This window comes from Arctopsyche grandis, chromosome 13 (assembly GCF_051622035.1).
Source record: "Arctopsyche grandis isolate Sample6627 chromosome 13, ASM5162203v2, whole genome shotgun sequence".
NCBI lineage: Eukaryota > Metazoa > Arthropoda > Insecta > Trichoptera > Hydropsychidae > Arctopsyche > Arctopsyche grandis.
The window spans coordinates 2,912,587-2,936,587 of record NC_135367.1 but is presented as its reverse complement, the minus strand read 5'-3'; the positions used below and the strand labels follow the sequence as shown (position 1 = coordinate 2,936,587).

General features: G+C 34.8%; 1 protein-coding gene and 1 long non-coding RNA gene across 2 annotated transcripts in view; both read left to right on the top strand.

Annotated features, from left to right (window-relative positions):
• Window positions 1-24,001, top strand: part of LOC143921505 (uncharacterized) — a 233,634-nt gene that overhangs the window by 48,502 nt on the left and 161,131 nt on the right. The gene's annotated exons all lie outside the window — the stretch shown is intronic.
• On the top strand, window positions 12,452-17,854 carry LOC143921509 (uncharacterized). The gene is made up of 2 exons (XR_013261441.1): window positions 12,452-15,580; window positions 17,795-17,854. It is a non-coding gene; the product is annotated as an uncharacterized LOC143921509 (long non-coding RNA).

Genomic DNA, 24,001 nt, shown 5'->3' with positions numbered 1-24,001 from the left:
ACAACTGTATTGACAGGAAGATGACTAGTTTCATATTTTGCATGTACACGTGCACTCTTACCGACGGGCATTACCGAAAGTACCGATACTGGTGGTATCAGTATTTGATCGAAAACAAGCCTTTGGTACTTCAAACTAAATAAAGGATTTTTAAAATCTGCAGATTTGTCAAAATAGCTGTTGTGAGCCAGTTGTCGCGTGATTGAAATTTTGTGCGCGTAAAGCCGTTGAGTGAAAGGTCCGTGAGCCAGTTGTCGTGACACCGTCAGTAAGAGTGCAAAGTCTAGTTTCATGCAAAATATGAAACTAGTCATCTTCCTGTCAATACAGTCATTTTGTGCGCGTAACGCCGTTGAATGAAAGGTCCGTGAGCCAGTTGTCGCAGAACCCTTACCGACCCTCAATGGCATGGAGATCCGCTCTTGACAGCCAAATTCCCTCATGCCTCCAGTTTTATCTGTTTGTGCTTTGGTTTATCGATGAAATTGCCATTTTTTAACACTATTGATATATAAATTGCTTTTTTTGTCCCACAGCTAAATCCATCCGTTGCGCAACACCCACATGTAAAATTACAATAATTTATTATGACTTCACATTCGGTAAACGCAGGATATTCGCAATGACCAAAATGCGATTTCACGGTCAATATTCAACACAATGGCACCTGAATGACCCTCCCTCCACGTTTCACCGATAATCCGAAACTAAGCCACTGTCAGTGTGAATGAGTACACGTGTCAAGTCAAACGACTGACTGTCCGGCCGTAAATATAAAAGCGACCGATCGGGCCAAACGTTACGCAAAACAAATGTTAGATAACAATGTATGTCTATAATACATACATACAATATTGGCAGACGTGTCGTTATTTTTATTTTTTATTTTATTTAGTGTGAGCGTAGGTAAAAAAAAAAGTTGTTATATTTTGAGTGAAGTCGGGTTCAAGGCGAACTCGTCTATTAGGAACGGACGGCCTTTGCGTCGCGTCACGTCACGGCTCTACATACTACGGCGCACTTAACCCTTTCGATGCCGACTTCGATTGCAGTGTAATGACCCTAATCGCGTGTAGCAGCCGATGCCGCACACTTTCGGTCGTAAAAAATCGTTGAAGTGTGTATGCACACCAGGACACGATGATGTGTTCATTTGCGTGTGCAGTTCGGTGCTCGTTGTCCAATTGTATATATGTATATATACATAGCATGATACTCGTTGGTTTGTTGGATAGGTCAGAAAAGTCTTGTGAATCGAGATATGCATGTTTGTTTCTGTTGGGAGAATTTGGTTGACACCAAACCTTTATCCAATGGCTGTGGTTGTAACTTGAACTGTTGTGAATGTGAATTTTACGAGGCGCGCTAGAGTTTGATTTTTAAATGTTTTTTATTATTACTAAATTATGTTAACAATACATCTTATATATATTTTAATAGCTACTGATCTATTGATCATTTTCTATTTTACAATTTTAATTTAATTTTGTTAGTAATCATAGTATTGTTGCGTAGGGGTGGGTGGAGGATCCAAGTAAAAGGCCAACAGTCGTTTCACAGCATTTATTGATGATTAAGGAGATACACGCAGTGTCACTGCTAAGTCCAGAATGACATGATATCGCCTACGTACCGCCTTATAAAGGGTAGATCTCTCAGGAGGCCTAATCTGTTTACCTGTTGTATAGTCACGTATTCGGATATGTATTTCCACGAAATTGGGTCTTCCCGTACCGATTCTGAGAAATAACTAATAACGGTCATTGTTTAGCCTAAATGCACTTAGAGTCCAGATATAATCCTGGAAGTAAGTGCAAGCACTCACATAGTTAACCCGATAACAGATAACCCTTGAACGATCACATAGTCTCTGGGATTCTATTCGCTTAATCCGCGGCGTACGTAACAGTATTATATAATTCTAATGTTAATGTATGTACAGCATAATAGGAAAAAGAGCTCAAAAACCTTTTTACAATTCTTATAAATGCTCATAATACATCTAATACGTAATATTAATTAAAGACTTTCTAAAGTCGATGATCTAGAGCCATTGAAGTAGAATGGGTAGAAGCGCTCTTAGCTTCCAAAAATGTTGCTACAAAAACTCCGTGCAAACGGAGATGTCGGCTGTTTTGCTCAGTTGATTGTTAAACTCTGTAGCAGTAGGATCTCTTTGAAATAGGCTCTACTAGTGAAATTGTGTGGTAGTATTAGTTCGACAAAGTCCGAACATCTGTATATGCACGTGCGTCTAGATGTTCGGACCAGCCTCACTCATTGAAAAACAGGGCTGTACACCGTATTCTTTTTTAAAACTAATTATTACTTTATCTACATTGAAGTAGTATGCATAGAATTGCTCTCAGCCCCTAAAAATGTTGCCACAAAAAGTTGCCACAACATTATACTTCAATGTCTAGAGCAGATTGTGTTTAGGTAATCTGTGTGCTATACCTGAAGGGTATAGACATTTTGTTGTAATCACCGAGACTCTTCACAAGTGTGTTAGTATGGTTATTAGTGATTCTGTCATAGAATCTACTGGTTAGTTTGTTAGTAATGTCTGTAACAAACGGAATATTATTTATGACATGCAGTTTTATATATGGGTACAAGTTAGTATATATGGGTGTGTTGTAAATTATTTTTAGGCTGAAGTGAATTGTATTTATGCGGCTGAACGTGTTACGAAACGTTGCATAGTCGCTGGTTAATTGAGCGGTTATCACTAGAGAAATTGTGGGTTTAAATCCCGGAATCAAAAATCAAGCTTAAACTTCTAGATATGAAATTTTAGTTCAATGAACCAACAGGTTTCTGAGAAAAATATAAAAAATCCTCGATTCTCTAGAGTAAAAGTACTACTTCCGGTTCAGGTAAAATGCTATGTATGTATGTATATATTAGGGTATAAAATTTATAATTTCTATTACATGTAAAAAAAATTTCAGTCCGATTCGGTTGGCGGTTTGGGAGATAATTGAATTCAAAAACTTTAAATTAAGGCAATATATAAAAATAAATGTTTATAAAAAACTTAATGTACTAAAATATAAAAAATAATTATAAAATAAAATGAAAAGGCAATTTAAACAATATTTCAAAAACAAATGTACGACAGTATAAACTAGTAATATAAAAACTGCGTGGGATTTCATGATTAGGATTTCAATCAAAAAGATTTCAATGATTGGGATTTCAATCAAAATTATGATCCCGGCTTAAACTAATGTAATTAAATATATTACTAAGAGGCTTGGGCCGCGTAAGTTTTGTATGTAATGATATAAAATCGAAAACGAACTAAAAATCAGCCAAATGTTCGTTCGGCCAAGCGTCCGTTGGTCAAGTGTCCATTCGGCCAAAAGTCCGCGCACGATTGGATTCAAATTGGCCGTCTTCTATTAGGGTTTGCCAATTTGTCTAACTTACAACCAGCAATATAGCTCAATGGTTGCGTTAATTCTAACCACCAAGAAGTTCCCTAGCTAAAGCCCTGGGTTGACCTCAATTGAAATTCATGTAATACTGACAGGTCAGACTTCAATACATAATTGTGACTCCAAGTCGATTGTTTCCTATCAGAGTTTGCCAATTTATCCGATTTTAATTGAAACGGTTCCAACAAATTGGCAACCTTACCCATTTTCTCGCAGAATCTCGAGTTTTCAGCAATCTCGAATTTCGCCGAATTGTATAAAATGCTGCAAATTTACAAATGTTACCATAAATCATTCTGTAGATTGGAAACATCGACGTGGAGTCACAAATACAAGGTCTGGCCAGCAGAAACCAGTGGGATTTGAACCCGTGACTACTCTGTTCAAAGCATTATATGCTAACCGCTAGTCTATTCTTGACTAGTACGAGTTTTTGGCTCGCATTTTTACCGATTTAAAATTCAGCACACTTCCAATTAACCCTTTTAAAAGAAAACCAAAAATAGTGTGGCCAGAACACTATTCTAATAAACATGTTTCAATAGAAAATACTAAATATAAAATAGTATTAACAGTGGGAAAAATCCCAAGTGAAAATACGTTCTTTTGACTTTTGATTTGATCTGGACGACTACTTAGAGAGATTTGAAAGCTGAAAAGTACTACAAATGAAAGATAAAATACCTGACTATAGATTCCAATATTAATTTTGAACAGGAAATTGACAGATTTTGAGACATCGACCGAACAACACCAAGATATAGAAAAATCGCACGATTTAAAAAACACATCCATATATCCCCGAATCTCGAGCCAATCAACATTTTTTATTACGAGATTCGTGTTCACTGGGCATAGATCTATAATAAAAGTCATATCTCGTCTCTGAACCAAAAAAAAGTCGTCATTTGTCGAACAGTGTAATCACCGTGGGCTATGGATTTATTCTAACTCCTTTCAAAAACAGCTCACAGGATTTTATATCCATTATAAACGATTTGAGCGGTAAACTTCAAAAGCAGTGTGGCTTTGCAAGTCAAGCTGACTCAAAGCTTAGGTTAACTTTGCGATGGTGGTTAATTTTTTTTACTGTTGACTGAGTCATGCCGGTTTTTGATAAGTCGGATCACTCCATTGATGAATATGAAGGTCGCAGCGATTATAATCACATCGTTATCGCCCCACGTAATGGACCAAACGACAAGAATTGCTCGTTCAAGTAAAAAAGTGTAGCATTTTCGAAACCGTATCATACATATGATAAAATTGTACAAGCAAAATCGATCGATGCTCTCCATTAGCATATTAATTTTTGGGTCGCGCATGAATAAAAATGGAAAAGCGAACGTTGTTTGTGTCGTGTACACACACACGTATCCGAATAATAAATAATAAATAAATAAGTCGAGAGAAAGTTAAAATACTGTATCAACTGCGAAAAATAAGCGAGATCGCCTCTATGTACTGTAGCGTTGCATATTTATGAACTGGCTAATCGATCGCCCAACTAGGTCAGAAACTCACTACACAAAGCTGCCGTTTTGTTTTTCTACGTATTTATGTTATTATTCTACGATTTCGGCGAATTTACTGTTAAACAATAACTGGACTTCTGCTTGATTTGTGATGTACAAAAGTCGAAAATCGGACTATAAATCTGGAAATGCTCGCTGAAATTCACAAATGTGTGTCTCTTCGTATTTTTATTGGAATAGTATTGTTTTTCTTCGATAGGATATGGTCCGTTATCTTTAATATTATATAATATATTATTTTTATAGCGTGTGTGTACGTATGTATTATATTATGTGACGGATTCTCAAACCTACGGGTCGTGAGCCTTAGGTGGGTTGCCTACTATCGAATAATAAGTTGTAAAAAATCATTGAAGGTTAAATTCATAAGAACTTGAAAGGAAAGATTACTGCTGTATTTCAGAGTTAACCGAAAAAGAAGCAGAATTTGTACAAAACCTAATATTTTCTTATTTTTATTGCAGTTTATGAATCTGTGAAAAGATTATTTATTATTTAAGAACTATTGAGCGGAGAAGCGTATACTTCAATTTTATCGAAATAATTTTTTTTTTATTAATTGATTCTTTTTTTTCCATTACATATTTTTCAAATATAACACCTATTTTGTACATATATAAATTTGAAATTATATTCAAATAGTAGATATGTAGGTTGGTTGGCAATTTGTTAAGAAACCATTTCAACAATTAAATCATATAAATTGGCACTCTAATAGGAAATAATGAACTTGGAGTCACAAATATCCAAGGCTGACCAGCAGCACTGCTGAAATACTAAATAATGAATTCTTTAAAATTGAGATCAAACTAGGGCTTGAAGTGGGGACTTCTTGGTGGTTAGCATTATCGCAATCACCGAGCTATACTACTGTTATATACATATGTATATAAATGGATAGCTAATTTATAAAAAAAATAAGAGATCAATTCAATATTTCCAATTTTTTTAATTATTATATTATTTCATACGTGTATCATAATTTTTCATTGGCAAAGCTATAATATTTAAATGGTTGGCTATTTTCAATAACGGAGGGGGGGGGGGGATTCCGTAATTTTATTTTTGTATATTTTTTCGTATACCTACATATATGTAAATATGTATGTTTGAAATACTGTGAAGTAAATTTTCAGAAGAATATATGATTATTTTAGAAAAATAAAACACACGTCGTGTTTTTAACTATTTTTTTGTTGTTTAAATAATTTTACCAAATTCGCTGTTTTTCAATAGTCATTCAATATGATATAATTCGATAATAATCATTATTTACTTGCTTATATCAACTTTTTAGACATTAGCAATTGTACTCTTTATATACTCGGATGATGCCTGATTGTGTACATATGTAAAAATATCTAATTTACTTTAACGTACAAATATGTGTTTACTTTAACGTACAAATATGAATTTCACGGAAGATAAACTTTCATCTCCCAACTTTAAGCGGCACGCTTTTCGGCACTTCATTAGATACAGGTTGTAGACCGCTGATCAACAAACGATAGAGGCTATTCGCAATTACCGAGTTGAAATTGAGTAGGAATTACGGCCAAACTGAGTTTCATCACATCAAAAATTGTAATTAACCCTTTAACAGTTGACGTAATACACATTCACTCGTCTAATATTGCTCTTCTTCCTTGTTTACCCTTTGAATTTGAGATTGAGCTCATTTGACGGCTCATTTTCCGCTGAGAATTTTAATCATAACCATCCCCAAAGTCAACCTATTAACTTGCAGATTATTTCACGCTACTTATAAATGTAAAGATGAGCTTTCACAGAGAGATTTAGCGACAGATTAGTCTCTGGCAGGATACTTGGCCTCTAGTTTTGGGTTACGACAAACCCACGAGAGACGGATCGACATTTAAATCTTTCTTTTTTGTTTTGGTCGAATACTCGAGGTAATGATAGTTACCAAAGTATCAGTTAAATCACCCGCATCGATTCAAAGAAGCTATTCATTGCTCTTGTTTAGTGTGTTTAACCCATTGAGTGCTGACGTCTTTTCTGTTGAAAGCCCGCCACGCTGAAAATTTCGCTAACATTTCCAACTAGAATTATTTAGAAATCCAATAGAAAACAGGTATAAAAATTGTAACTAATCCAAACAAACTCTAGATAACTACCGTTGAGGATTTCGAGTTTTTGTAAAGGTGTGTTTAGACTCTAATATATCTTGCAACAATAGAAAATAAACAAAGTAAGTCTATTAATGAATTTATTTTCCAAAACCAGTTCCATCTTCTTCATTGTTGTTTAAATGTAATGTTCACAATCTAAACGCCAAGCCACAATCTAAAATACTCAACAGTTAGGGATTTCCATCGGGTAATTCTGCTATGGTTATAAATTCAGATATTCCGATTTAAACGAATCTTTATAAATGTTAGCAAATGAATGACATGGATTACACATGTTAAATGCATTTTTTTTATTACTAGCCTCTTCTTCGCTTTCAATTTTTACGTCTGATTTCGTCTGACAAAATTTGAGTTCTTATCCGATCGTTTTCAAACTTCGCCATTTTGCTCGGTTTGGTCATCAATATATGTGGAAATCAAGTCCGCCATTACGATGGTGAAAAATAATCGTAATAGACACGTTTGAAAATACTCCATTATCTTTCTCGGTGACGTCTATTGTCTACATTGCCGGATTATTTATCTCGCTATGTTAGATTTTAATTTTTTAAACGCCTATAACTTTTTCTTTTTTCACTATATTTTTTTCAATCCTACCGGAAAGGCTTAGCGGGTAGTATTCTTGTTTACTTTGCACGTGCTCAAAATACAACGCCTATCGGCGTTTTTCACGGCTATGTCAGCATTCAAAGGGTTAAACTACAATCACATCTCAAACAATTGCCTTGGCCGTTGTAAATTCATATTACAACTTAAGTGTCATAAAACGTCACGAGGACGTTCGAGGCATGACCTCCTATATATGTAACATATGATCTGGTGTGGCAATCGTCTACATTTTTACGACATGTTTGGGTGTCATCGTTTCGTCTCGCCACTCTGTTCGATCTCCCACCTCTGGTGACCCACATTTTCCTCACTCGGAACCAGGTGTTACTTCTTGAATTTGCAAACGTCACACGTCCGAAATGAGATCTGCGATCGTCTGGAATTACCCGGTGGTGTAATTCAACCTGGAGGTGTAACATGATTTTTTTTACAGTTGCGCAATCTCAAGATCGGATGGGAGTCGAATGACCCGTTGGTTTTAGTTCACGAACAGTTTCGGAATAGATGGTGGTGGAAACGACTTGTAGTAGTGGTAGACCACTGACACCGATCCAAGATGGTGCCAGTGCGGAAAGTAGCCCGAGCCGTGGAAGCCGGTGTGACGTGACTGGTATTGAGGCCAAACTGCTGCCGTGGTGCCAACGAATCATACCAGAACTGGCTTTCTATCTAGCTGAGATCTATATTTCTTTTCTGACGTTGAGATGCTGCTCTGTCGTTCTAACGATGCGGGCTGTCCTTATCGAGGGTTCGTTTGAACTGTGAAAGATGTGGGCTCAATCTAAATCTTGGAGGAATTAAGTGTGTCTAATTTGTATGCTAGTTGAAACTCACCCACGTAAACCCAGAACATGTATACCTCAAGATTCTTACTTCGGGACATGTCTCCAAAGTGATTGACTAGACAGCAATACTAGGCATAGCATTTTTAATTGGGTTCGACAGTGATGGGTACTCTTAAGACATTAATCCCATATTTGCATGTAAACGTGTACTCTGGTCGACTTGGTCAGGTGTACCCACCTCCCTATAGCGATTTTATAGTGGGAATTCACAAAATTGCAGACTGTTTTTAGTTCCAAACATTATCAAATAGGTCAAATGCGTGTTGGATTTAAAAGATGAAAGGATCAATCGTGAGTTTATTTTCATTTGATGTTGAGTCTATGGCAGAATCAATTTGACTTTATGATGAAACTTGGCAGCATTGTTCGAAAGTTCGGGAGCTGTTTTCTATTTTTCAGATAGCTTTGCACATGCAAAAAAAAACCAAATGAAATCGCCAAGACCATCAAGAGTCGAAAACTTGAATACTTTGGTCACGTAATGCGACATCCCGAGACATACCAACTCCTGCATTTCATTATTCAAGGAATGATCTGCGAAAGGAGAGGCCCCGGAAAAAGAAAGACGTCCTGGCTGAAAAACCTGAGGCAGTGGTTCAACCAAAATACCACTTGCACTGTTCCGGGCGGCAGTCAACAAAGTCATCATTGGAAACATGATTAATAACGTCCGGTAACGGATAAGGCACTAGGAGATAAATAAATAAAATGACAAACGCTGGCATGCTTAGTCTGTGCCGTCGCGATCTTCCCAAAACTCACCGTCTACAGTGTTTTTGGTCATATTGTATCCTTGTATTTGACAAAAGTTTGGTAGTAATCGATAGCAGTGATTCCCATATTTGAAGAAATGTAAGAGAAACTTGTTGAAATAATAAGATCGTACGAATTAACACTGACTTGAAGAAACGCCCTTCCCACCTGGAAACCACGAGCACGTGCATGCCGTACGATTCAGTGTGTTTGCGCCTTTTAAGATTTTTCCTCATTAATAATTAAATTCTTCTGGGTATCTCGTATGAAAGAAAAACCAAAATGATGTTGCGTACAGGCCTTGACAAAAGAACACATTGAAAGATCATGTACTGTATTAATTTATGCTTTTGAATATGATTTTGTCTTTTCTCCCCTACAATCTACCCAAAAGAATTCTTATTTTATGCTTGTATACAAATTAAACAAGGAAAAATCTTCTATTCAAAAGAAGACTAAGCAATGTATGTATGTATGTATAAAGAATACTCTTGTATATTATTTTTTCTATCCATACATACATATCATAAAATGATGTACGTATGTACATACATTGTTTCCGTTGTGTTATGTGCCAATCGTTCCATATTGTACCCAACGTATCCTAATTTGGTGTTTACAGAATGGTTATTGCCCAAATAAGCTGATCGCTGTATTAGACCTCAACGCCAACATATGTAGATATAAATATTAAATATAGCTTATTCTAATTTTCGTTCTGTCTTCACGTTTTTCATTCCTCAAGGTCCTAACCGATTTTAGACCTCTTTTGCATACTAATGTAGAGCAAACACAATATGCAAATGTATCTATGTACATACATATGTACTGTTGACGAGCATTTTAGTTGATTGTGTTATATTGTTAAACAATAATACGGCACGATTTTGTTTCTATGTAGAAAGGCAGCATAGATATTTGTACGTAAGTAAATAACCCACTAGATTTAGGCACAAGCATACTATACCCAATATAATTGCTTCTACTAATATTCCTCGGTTTGCCCTGCGGGCTTACACACATATGTATAACACATATGTACTTTGTTTTGCTTTCTACATACAATGTACGTTTGCCCATTTGAATGGATTGTTCGAATGATGCCGCAACCATAATGGTTCCTTTAAAGTGGTTGCCTACCGATTGTCTACTTTTCTTTCTACGTTCCCTTGGGATGTTTTCTCGAGCCCTTGTCTCTATTTGCCTATGTCATTTCATTTTGAAACATGTAATCTCCGTATGTACATACATATGTAACCAGCGAGAACTAGAGATTCCCAATCGAACTAAAACCTTTTTGCTTTATTTTTAATGTGCTTGCGTACTTGCTGTTTTTTTATTCCTTGAAACATTATTTACAATGAACAACAGCATTGCGTATTTATAGCATATTGTATGTGATTTAATATTACGTACATAGGTATAGGTATATAATATAAAATAACTTTTTTTATATTAACCCTCCCTCACCGAAGTGGGGTATGCAAGTGCCCAAATTTTTACGTTTTTCGTAATAACTGTGGTTTTAAAAGCTATACACTCAATATTTCTTGTATTCCTACAATAAACTACAATAAATTTATTTTAATAAATTTTGTATGATTTAACAAAGGGGTACATCGTAAAAAATACATTTATACATTTCTACGTTCCAAAGTATGATTTAAAGGCGGTAGCGATAAGTGATGTATTTGACTGTTCGCTTGCATATTCTTGTTGATTGATGAATCAATGCGAGAGAAAGAGACAGTTATATTTTCGTAAGCTATTGTTTTCGTCGCTTTTGGCGCGTGGCTACTGAGTCATGCAGTATATATTGAACCCATTTGTATTGAGAAAAGCTGTGTTTTGATTAAAAATACTGGGGTCTTAATTAACCCCGGTTAGGGACACTCGTTCGATCTCGACGCTCCGTCCTTCAAAGTTTACTTTCACTGAGTAACAAAAAAAATCACATTTTTACCTACCGGAGCGGAGACCAATCAATTTTTACTAAGTTTGACCCACTAAATTTGAATATGACAGTGATTTTTGTTTCCTCTCGTTTAAACAATACGATATGATTGTTTGAAAAAAATGCTCAGTTTTTAAAGATTGGCTTTTGCAGACTTAAACTCAAAATCTAGTATTGCTGTACCAATAGTGAGTATTTTAATCAATAGTCAGATATTTTTTATATCGATTGTGATTTTTTATTGCTTTAAAATACGTTTAGTTAATTATCGATCGAATTTTAAAAGTCAAAAATATAATATCTTTCTAAAAGTCTAAACTATATGTACATATGTATCCATTGGGCCAATTTTATATTTCACTTTGTTTACAAATATTGGTTTTCAATTTAATTTTTTTTATCCGAACGTTAAGAGTTGAAGAGTTGACAGGGAAAAAATACGATAAATTTCTAATCCTTTTAAACGTGATAAAGCACTAAGATAGCGAAATAACTCAGAATATTACGGGAAAAAATGTCTAAAGAAATTTTTGAGTTGAAAAATTCGCTAGATATGTAATTATATGTATTTTAAAGCAATAAAAAAAATGAAAATCACTAGAAAAAACATCTGAATATTGATTATGATATTTACTTTTGGCACAACTATACTATATTTTGATTTAAAGACTGCAAAAGTCAAAAATATGTAAAAATCGGGATTTTTTTGAAACCACATACATATGTATCTAATTAAGCGAGAGGAAACCAGCAAAAATCATTGTCGGATTCTAATTCAGTTTTCGTTTCGTTTTCGCTATGAATTTTTTTTGTCGCTCAGCGTAATTAATGAACGATGAATTTTAGTTTAGAATTTGAAATAAAAATTGAATCGTTTTTTTTATTATTGAAAAACAATTTTTTTGTTTTTTTTCACTCGTTTTCTTTTCGTTCAACAAATAGCATACCTACAGAGTTTAAACATTGTAAAATTGTAATTTAGTCCAATATACACACAATATTCAACAGCTCGAAGCCCAGGTATGTTTCTGCTTGTTTACCATACATAATTTCATATTACAATCAAATGTTGGGTATATTGACCTGAATACGGAACGTTAATGAACTATTTACGGGGATACAATTCACTCGATAATGGAATATTGTATTACATACATATATAATAGATAAATTTTGTATACATATTTCAGTATGCGGGCGCCCACTTATTCGTCATAACATATACGAGTATGTATGCATTTGTTTGCAAGCACGGCACTGTGTTTTGGGGCTTCGACCAGTTCAGTAGCGTCACGCGATTCCCCATCGGGCCCATTGGCGGCACGTGCTCGCAACACTGCTTACATAACGCGCACACACACACTGAACTAATAATAAAATTATTATCACTCTTCATCGCCATAAATCAGGGCCGTCGAGCCGCCACTGTCCGGATTTGCCTTTTCTCGTATATATTTATATATACATGTGTATGCATGTTTATTTTTATTTGTCGGAGTCGATAACCCTGCGCGATTATTTATGTTGACATATATTTGATTTATGTGGGCCGTGATTTGATTAAACTTGCGAATTACACATTATGTAAGTATGTTGTAAGCAATCGACTCTTATCTGACAAATAAACAGTATTTTACAAAATTGCTTGCAATCAATTTGTATATATGTAGGTATACTCATCCATTGATTTGCGTAGTACATAGATACGTTTCGCCAAAATTCGTGTTTTTTTTTCCTATTTCGGCATTACAAATCATCATTTTTTTATTTATTTCATTTAAAATTGATCATCAGTTGACCTCCATTAAAATATCAGTGGGCACAGCACTAGTGTTTATATATTTGTTGGACACCATTTGTTTTGAAAGTTGAATGAAACCACTGTATGTAGTGAGTAAGGCTGTTTTGAATCACTAAGTTTTATTTATAACATGTCCAGCCGGTCGAACCCTATCAAAAAAATTAATTCGAATTGAAATTTATCTGCGGGGTAGTAAAATAGTATCTCTGAGGGGGTGGTTAAATCCAAAAGGCTCTAAAGATAGCCAGTCCTTTGCGAATTTTACGTCCCGAATAAAATCCGACGCGATAGGAGCCGCAAACATCGCCGAGATATGGGAAAACGCGACGCACATTTGACCGAAATTTTCCCGATTTCCACTTTACGACCCTTCCGCAGACCCGAATTTTCCACTAACAAATTGTACATCCGCTCCGAAAATGTCTGAATTGCTTTGTAACGCAACCGAAGAATGATGAATATTTAGTCGTACTGAGTTCGACGACACCCACGTCTTATATAAAGGGCTGCCCTATAAGATATATTGAACTTAACTTAAGGTATCTTTCGATTAATATAGAATAATTACTTATTCCGGTGGTTGGAATTGAGAAAATAATGGAAAATCTTCAACTAAAAAAATTAGGCTTTGGAACTATGTACATACATGTGTATGAACTTATGTACAATAAGTTGGAATAATGCGAAAAGACTTCTAACTACTTCTTATAAATAATTGTAAGCAATAAAAGTACTAGGTGATTGTTCTGTAAGATATATTAATTGGAGATGATGTCTGTTGCTAATGATCTGTAGTCAGGATCCTAAAGGATAAGTGATCAGAAAAGGAATGGGTACATACATATGTATGTATGTATTAGCGAAATAGAAACCTTTTCATAAACCAACATTTTTGCCTTCGAATCAATAGCTTATTGTAAATGTTCTTCGTTTTTATTTTATATTTGATTATTAAGAGGGCTGGACAGCAGCGCCTTGTCCATACAAACGTACTGTTACGTACGCCGTGGATTGAGCGAATTGTACTTAGACCAACGGATATCTGTTATCGGATTAACTAAATGCATGCACTTACTTCCAAAGATTATATCTGGACTCTAAGTGCATTTAGGCTAAACAATGACCGTTATTAGTTATTTCTCAGAATCGGTACGGGAAGACCCAATGTCTTGGAAATACATATCCGAATACGTGACTATACAACAGGTAAACAGATTAGGCGTCCTGAGAGATCTACCCTTTATAAGGCGGTACGTAGGCGATATAAGTCATTCTGGACTTAGCAGTGACACTGCGTATATCTCCTTAATCATCAATATATGCTGTGAAACGACTGTTGGCTTTTTACTTGGATCCTCCACCCACCCCTACGCAACAGTACTATACTTCTCCCTTCCTCAATTATGGCACTAGAGAAATTATTTTTTAATATGCTATGGATATCCATCATTGGGGTGCATCTATCGTTTTATTTTTTTGATTAATTATTTTTTATCGGAGCTAGGAGCCGCCAAACATCTATAAAATCGCCTCTTTTTTACACCCACGAGTCCAGCGTGCTTATTTAACGGTCGATTTAAAAAAAAATACGCCGATAGATGCACAGAAAGTATCTTTCTCAAACCGATGATGAAATTTTTTTAAAAATTGGTCCAGTTTTGGAGAAGAAAATAGGAGAATACGAAACCTCGATTGTGTCAAATTAAAATACGTTTTATCTAGTCGAAGCGCAACTGTCGCATTCACTCAATATATATATTGTCGCATTCACTCAACATATATATCGAAGAAAGGAACGGTAACAAAATTAAGATTTCGGGTGTACAGCCCTCTTAAGTATAAATTTTGACTAAGCTCTATTTTTATTTATATATCATTTTATTTTCTCTACGTATTATTTATTACCTCTTGAGTTCTACCAGCTGAGGCGCCTACTCACGTATATGTAAGTATTTTTATATAAATATTTTATGGGAAGCAGTTTGACGTTATTTGGTATTCCAATAACTCCTTTAGTCTTTAGGCTTATTACGTATTTTTTCGATGTAGAATATTTATATATTATTCGTACGTATGTATGCGTATAAAACGCTTATTTTGTCACATTGATGATTGTTTGAACAAACGTTACACCTGCAATGCACATGCGCATTCTGTCAGTTGACATCACACTGTTTGTTGCGTACAGACGTCACAATGTTTATATTGGTACAATTCGTAAGTATTTTTTGAAACAATATCATTGAAAAACTTTTGCTCATTCTACATATATTCATACATATGTACATATATGTAGGTACGTCTCAAGAGGGAAAGGCTTAGAATTCCAGAAAGTGAGGGTAACTTTAATGCTAGTACATATTTATTTATGTATTTTCGTTTAGTGGACATCCCTGTATTACATATGTATGTATGTATATGTATGTATAACAGAACGTGAACAGCAGGTCCGACCATTGCAATTGTAACACTTGCCAAACGTTTGATGTAATGAGTTTGATTAGATCGAAAGTGTGTTTGTTTTTTCGGCAGTCCGTTTCCTTATTGTCTCGTTTGACTCGTAGCGGGACGCTGAACCATTAATTTCCATTTTCCCTGATTACTGTCGTTGCTTATCTTCTCTTTTCTGCTCTCTTTCGTCCGAGAAGGCCCTCCTGCCGAATTGATGGCGCAATTAAAGGCAGGTCACGGCACTCTCCTCCCCAGTCCGAAATGGCACACGTGGACATCTCTTGGGACAGTCTCCGTGACAACTTGCTCTCTTCCTTAATGTCGACCTTTCAAAACCGCCTAATTCGATGAAAAAGTTGTCTTTTTTTATTTTAACTTTATTTATATTTGTATGAAGAAGCATTGCGTTTGTAAGATAATTCAATTTGGATTTTGATATATACAATATATGCATGAATGTCTGTTTGCCTCCTAAACCACTCGGCTGATTACGATGGAATTTTCAGGATTTGTTGTATGCATGTCCGGGAAGTTCACTTTGAAAAAAAATCGCCCAAACACGGGAAAGGAAACGGGAATGAGTGGCATTGCAACGTAATAATTTCAAATGTTTTCGCGTCGCGACCTGCGTTGTTTCGGTAAAATAAACAAACAATTGAATAATTTCAAATGTGTTGACTGCCTGCGTTTTATTGACAAATGGGAACGGGAACGAGAACGGGAATTGCATGCGTTATTGTGGCATTGTAATATATTTAAAATTTCGAAAGAGACTTTGTATGTATTTATCAGTGGCGTGCGGTAAAATTATCTCTCTTTTTGTCGTACAGCCTTACTTAATGTGCGTGAGCAGGATACAAGGGGAACAGCCTGTTCCTCTTATATCCTGCTTGCGCCCGTTAAGTAAGGCTGTACGACAAAAAGAGAGAGAATTTCACCGCACGCCACTGGTATGTATGTAAGGTTTAAAGGTTTGTTGGGAACATCGAAAACAAATTAAAGTTTCTATAACGACGACATCGATATCGTCGAATATATATTTTTTTTCGATTCAATTCAATTTAATAAAAAAAATAAAAGAATGTTTACTATTAGATTGTTTTGCCATGTTTATTAAGCTGTCTATATTACAAACACCGAGCGAAGCCGTGTAAAAACACTTATACACAAGTATATATTTTAAGTGACTTTAATAATATGGTCAAGCTTTTACAGATGTAAATATGTTTGTTGTTAATTATGTACACTGCTATTCGCAATGTAGCAGTGTAATGTCATACAAAAAAAAAATAGCAAGCAATAATGCTTACAACAAACAAGAATTTGTGAGAGAAGGAGGAGAACCGTCATAACATTTAATTTAGCACTTATTTATTGAGAGTTTAAAGGAGTATTCTCCCACACCTATTCTATTGGATCGGATCAAGTGTGTTAGATATACATATACATATGTAGGTGTGGAATTCGAGTAACTTGTTAGTATGGTTAGTAGTTATCTTCATACGCTTCTTATATTTATACTAACGATTTGAGGTTAGGTAAATTGGCAAAATCTAAACATCTATGCAGTGGCGTAGCTGGAAATTTTGGACCCTCATGCAAAATTTATCCAAGGCCCTCACTCCCCCCCCTTAGCCTGATTTTTAAAAATATAAGATGAAATAATTCAAATTGTTTGTATTTACATAGGATTATGTATAATAATTCTAATAAAAAAATAAATTAAACTTAACTTACCGATTTTAAAAATTCATCTTTCTCGATTTATGGTTTGCAAAATTTTATGATGAGACTTTTTTAATAATAGCGTTAAGTGATTAATTATCTAATTTGAACCCAAATGGCCTTTTATGGTCTCAAACGGTACAAGCTATAATAAAAATATAAGATACCAGCAGCATGGCTCGGTGGTTGCGTTGATACTAATCACCAAGAGGTCGCCGGGTTCGATCCCGTGAGCTGACCGCGATTCAAAAGAATTTATTATCAGTGTAATCTTTAATGCTATTGGTCAGATTTGGATATTTGTGACTCCAAGTCGATCGTTTTCTATCAGAGTTTGCTAATTTGTCTGAATTAATTGTTGAAGCGGTTCCTCGATCAAATTGGAAAAAGCCACCCTACCCACTATTTGAATATAATTTTCCAGAAAAATATTACATATATCATAGATGTCTCGCAAATTTTTTGATATTATACATATATGGTATTTGTATTATGCTTACATGTCTGGTCACAGTGACGCGTTAGTATATTTATTTATTTATTTTATTTTACGGTCAAGAAAAAATTGACCATTTTACATGTTGGAAATAGAGAAAGAAAAAGAAAAAAAAAATTAAAATGAAATATAAAAGAAATGTGAAGCAAAATAATATTATATACGTATAAGTGTATAACTCGAGAAACTTTTCTTACATTCGATATTTTGATATTTTTGACAATGTTAAATTATATTGAGTATACCAATCTAGATATATGTAAATTTGGTCTCCTGTCAAGCTGGGCTCTCTTTGCTATGACTTTGCTATGAGGTACCTACGCCACTGCATCTATGTACATACGTATATGATTTTATAACTATTCGCATCTTGCCATAGACGTACAATATACATAATTATCGAGAAAATTGAATGATTTTTATTCGATTGTGGATATCTAGTATCGAACGCTGAAAAGCATGTACTACCATTAAGGGTGAAAACACAGAGAGGCACGCGGCATGTGGTTTTTTACTCTCACCCCCTGGAGTGTTTTCGGTGATATTTTGTCCTAGAATTGATATAAGCTTGACAGTGATTGATAACGGCTAACCACATATTCGAAGAAATGGAGGAGGAACTTGTCGAAATTTGAAATAAAAACGCCCATTCTTGACTGGACGTCATGAAGACGTGCCGTTCCGTTCATTTGAATGTGTTTTCGGCTTTATTAGTATGTATATGCATGAGTTTTAGTTTATGGTTGAGTAACATACTGATGATGATGATCTACAGACCGGAAGTGGTAGTTAACACTCGATCGCCTGTTTGTTTTTTTTTTTAACTTTATTTTTTGTAGCTCCCCGACAAATTGTGCTTCGCTTGGAATGTTGCATGTGGTCGAAAGAAACACCTGGTTTTTTTGTAAGTCGATCCACTGTTCGAAGTAGACTTTGTCATCAAATCAGAACGGTGCAAAGGCCGGTCAGCCTTGAATTAGTTCGTTTATGGTATACATAAATACATACATACATACATATGTACATTCAACCTGTGTCGAGTGTTTCGTGTGACGCAATCAATGTGCGTGCTCAGCACTTCTTGTACCCGAAACGTGTTTTTTTTTCTTTCTAAAACAAACGTTTTCTTTTTGTCTACTCTGTGTGTCTTTTGTATTTTTTGAAAACATTGCCTATTACTCAATTTTTTTCCTGTGAAAATTTATCGGTTTAGTTCGTGTTGTCCGTACGTATGTACGTTTTGGTTTTAAAAGTAATGAATGTGATTCGGCTCTATTTTTTTTACAATACATATATAATATATCGATGTGTTTGCGGGTAATTTTTGAATTTTCGAGTGTTGACCCAACGAATGGGTTTACTTTTCGTTACATCATTTCGTGGATTTATTTAGCTTCGGAACGATTCAGTTTGTCTTCTATAATTGACTTTTTGAATTGAACGTAAACTTTCATTGCTCGCGCAGTACCTACATACTTAACTTTTGGGTCATATCTAAACACATCGATAATGTGTGTGCTATTTTTTTTTATTTTATATTACAAGTGGTCCTTTTTATTACAAGCCTCTATGTTTCACTACATTTTTTGCGCTTTGGTCAACGATAGAAATTTAAATCGTTTTTGATAGTTCGATAGTGAAAAATAATCGCAATAACCACGTCCAAATTAGCGAAAATTTTGATCATGGTGACGTTTAATTGGTAGTTTTTGTTTGAATTACCTATAATTTGTTTGGCTTTTCGCCACCACGCGTAAACGCCTGTAACTTTTTCATTTTCACACTTTATCTTATAAAATTTGCACTATAGGCTCTCATTATCTCTATATACATATGTATATTTATACTTCACTAATAGGTTATATAGTGAATGATAAAATATTTATATTAAATTTTGATATATTTACATATGTACATCTCACGGCCAAATTTTAAACGCGTATCTGACAGTTGGATTGTTGTCGTCTTTGTGGATCGATTTTATATATTATACTGGGATATTTCACGAACCTTTTATCATATTAGGTTTTATAAGCCATTTTAAAGTCATCCCATTTCGTTTTTGTAATCCCACATGTCGAAGATTAGATCTGTCAAAGCTTTGTTGTTGAAACGGCGAAAAACATATAAAAGCCTTGTAAATAGAGAATGCATCCACATATTTTGTAATTAAAATTGCGAGGTATGTACAAAAAAATGGTATCCATACCAGGCCCAATGATTTTTTTTAGTTATAATTAAACTGTAAACTGTACTTAATTTATTGATATATATGTTTAATCCAACATATGTATGTAATTTCGAACATGCAACATCTTTAGGATCATTCAGCGGGCAATTTATCTAGTGATAAATTTCTCGTCTTGACACATTGGCAATATTTCTTCGTTTCTCATTATGTAATATTATATATGGTGAACGGATTATTGAGCAAATTGCGAATACGGAGTATCTGGCACTCGAGTTCTCGTTAGTACAATATTTCGCGTGATGTATGGAGTTTTTGGGTGCCAGATGTTCCGTGGTTGAGATTTTTGTGACGTGCACGAGATCGATTTTTGCGGAATAATCACCGAACCGTAATATGTTTGTACATATATTAAATAATCGAAAAAAATATTTTTGAATAAAAAAACAGTACACATTTTAAAAGAATCGGATCATCTGACCGATTGCATTGCGCAGTGAACAAAATCTAATCAGTTGGAGATAAATTACTCATCGTTAAAATAAGTCAACGGGCATTTAATTGAGCAATAAATTGCTCAAGAAAACGAACAATTTGTTGGGCGACAAATTGACAAATCGCTCAATGAATGGCCTTCTATATGATTGTTAAAAATTTTCGCTTTCGGTTACAATATTAAAAGTTCCACCCGTCGCTGTTTTGTTTAATCATTAGAATGCTAATTAATGCAAAATATACTAAATTTAATTAATTAAAATATTATAATAACCTTTAGGGCGGTAGACGTTTAATTAATCTATCGATGAACAATTTTGAGAAATAATAAATAAGTTTTAGAAATAATATATAAGTTTAAGAAATAATAAATAAGTTTTAGAAATAATAAATAAGTTTTAGAAATAATAAATAAGTTTTAGAAATAATAAATTATGAAATTTGTTTTGTTTGTTTGTGTTTGTTTTAAATTTAAATTTTGGTAACCATTATTAAATGTGTACATATGTACATATGTATGTATATAGAAGCTCAATAAATTTCCAAACAGTCTATTATTAATTCCTGTTATAGAGCCAATTGTTTGGTTTCGGAAGGGTTCAATTATCCTCCGGCTTGTCCGTATTAAATTCAGAACGATTTAATCTCAAAAACTGGAGAATTTTCAACGTCTCGCCCTAACTTTTGAACGGTTCAACTAATCGGGAAATAGACGTGCGTTTAATTAAATCAAAGCTGAAAAAGGGAGGAGGGGAGATCGATCGATATGTTAACTTTAATTGCGACTGCTATAGACGCAATTTTCGATCAAACCGCGCGTCACTTCAATAGCAAAGAAAGGGCCGCAAGTCGCGTCAATTAATTTCAAAAGAAACCGCCACAATATTGCCTCGGTGAGCAAATTTGATCATTGACAAATGTCGACAACGACGCGAATTTTTATTATATGTACATAGGTAGGTACCTATTGGGTGTGAATGGGCGACGAATCTGGTCTCGTCGAGCACGTGTATGGTGAGGAGTCGTCCCGGGGTCTGGTGACCCAGTTGACCCAGTTTCGCGGCCCCAGTTCGCCCTGGACCTGGGAAACCCAACTCGAATGCTCAACCCTGGGTATTTCACCACTTGGAACAATCCTACGCGCGTTGACCCGTGCGCAATCAGTATCGGATTTGTATGAAAATTGGGAATTCGCCGCGACTCTTTTGCCAACTGGTCCCAGGGTTGCGGCGCAAAGTTCAGAATAGTTTGTAAATTGGAAATGGTCAAAAGTGGGTTTTTCAATTTTGAAATCTGATGTTTGTAAAAAAGATCATTAGTTTATTACTATTTATTTATTTTTTACATATATACCAGGAAGGCCTTACAGGCACCCCCAATGCGCCTTCCTGGCCAATTACAAACATTGCAGCATTTTTTTTTTAATATACAAGTATTGTATAATAAAAAAAATATATTTTTTCATATACAAAAGGATATTACATGTATTGAAAGGGTCCAAAGGAGAATTACAAAGATTCCTTCTGAACTCAAATCACTTTCTTATAATGAAAGATTGAAAAGAATGAATCTCACTGCATTGGAGACGAGAAGAACTAATCGAAGAATATGACTTAATCGAAGTCTATAAAATTCTTAGTAATCACTATAATTGTCACATGTCTAATCTTATTTCATTCAACATAAACACTCACCTCAGAGGTCACTCGCTTAGACTCCAGAAAGATAAATCTAATAAATTGATCAGAGATTCATTCTTTTCTAACAGTCTAAGACTATTCCAAACTGAAACACTAAGAGTGGTTTCAGTTTGGAATAGTCTTCCCAACGATTTAGTAACCTCTAATAATATTAATATTTTTAAGAATAAACTTGATACTTTTTTTAAAACCAGAGGATTTTTGTGATTCTTCTTTCCCATAATCATATTTCTGTATTTTTATCTTTTTTGTTTATATATTTTATATTTTTTTTCTTCTCTTATTTTATTTTAATATTGTTTAATGTATTTTAATTTTTCTCATTTTTTTTATTGCATATATGTATAATTTGTAAAATATGTTTATTCAAACCCATTGGGCCTATCGGCTTTGCCGCCTCCCCCAAGTATATTAAATAAATAAATGAATAAAGTTGCTGAATTACAAGACACTGAAAAACTCGCAAATTAACGAGACATCTATGAATTGTACATAAATTTTATTGTACATTAATCAATCTCAAATAGTGGTGACATCTGTAGTAGGTAGGAAGGATATTTAGCCAATTTTACCGGGAACCGTTTCAACAAAGATATCAGAAAAATTGGCAACTTCTGATAGGAAGCGATCGACCTGGAGTCACAAATATCCAAGTCTGACCAGCAGCATTACATAAAATACTCGTGGTAATATAGTGGGTAGTATGGTTTTTGCCAATTTGATAAAGGGACCGCTTCAACAATGAAATCAGATTAATTGACAAACTCTGATAGGAGAAATCAGATTAATTGACTTGGAGTCACAAACTGAGGTCTGGCCAGCAGCGGGACTCTACTGGTACTCGAACCCGTGACCACTCTGCTTGCTCGAAAGCATAATATGCTAATCACTAGTCCACGCCGCTAGTTATATCAGCTGATCAGCGTAGTAAACTAGTTCTAAGCCCGCTTTAAAGATCAAGGAATTTGACCCTTAAAGCCCTCAACATGAGGCCACCACCCCCCCCCCCCCAACGAATACAGTCCAAGAGACCCTTTCGTCGGAGAACGAGACGGTTGTTCATGAATATCGCACAAGAATAACCGCACATCACTGTTCTAATAAAAAAACCACACTGTACATAACCAAGTACAAAATTAACAACAACGCATGAACACATAAAGCGCGCATGCGTTAGGAAACAATACCTGAAATGTGCCGTGCGAATGCACGCACACCTCAAGTAGTAAACTAGTGGTCGACGAGCACAATCCCCTATTTTTTTTTTACATACCTCCTTTAAGTTTCACATGGCTTTCGTGTCAGTGGTCATTTTTATCTCTTATCCGATCGTTTCATACTTTGCCATATTGCTCATTTTCGTCATCAATATACGTAAATGTATCGTCTGCCATTACGTTGGAGATAAAATATCGTATACAATGCGTAACAAATATCCAGAATCTCGGATACGGTGACGTTTATGACGGTACGTAAGGCTACCATAATCTATCTTCAACCTTTTCGCCTTGATATGCTATTTCAGATTTTAATTGTTTAAACGCCTATAAACTCTATATTTTATGAAATTTGCTCTATTGGTTCTCGTTATCTCTAATATATAAATATTTATAGTTTTAACTCTCATATGTATATATATAAATTTCAAATTTGGCGTCTAGCTTCATGTAATGTAATACACGATATATATTGATTTATGGCCAAATATGTCAAATCTGACATTTCACTGTATATCTCCTCAGTCGGTTTTATCTGCGAGATAAGTATTCAATAAGAAGTTATGTTGTATCTAATTGTTAATATGATTTACAATAAGCTTACATACATTTAGTTTTTTACAATAAGCTTACATA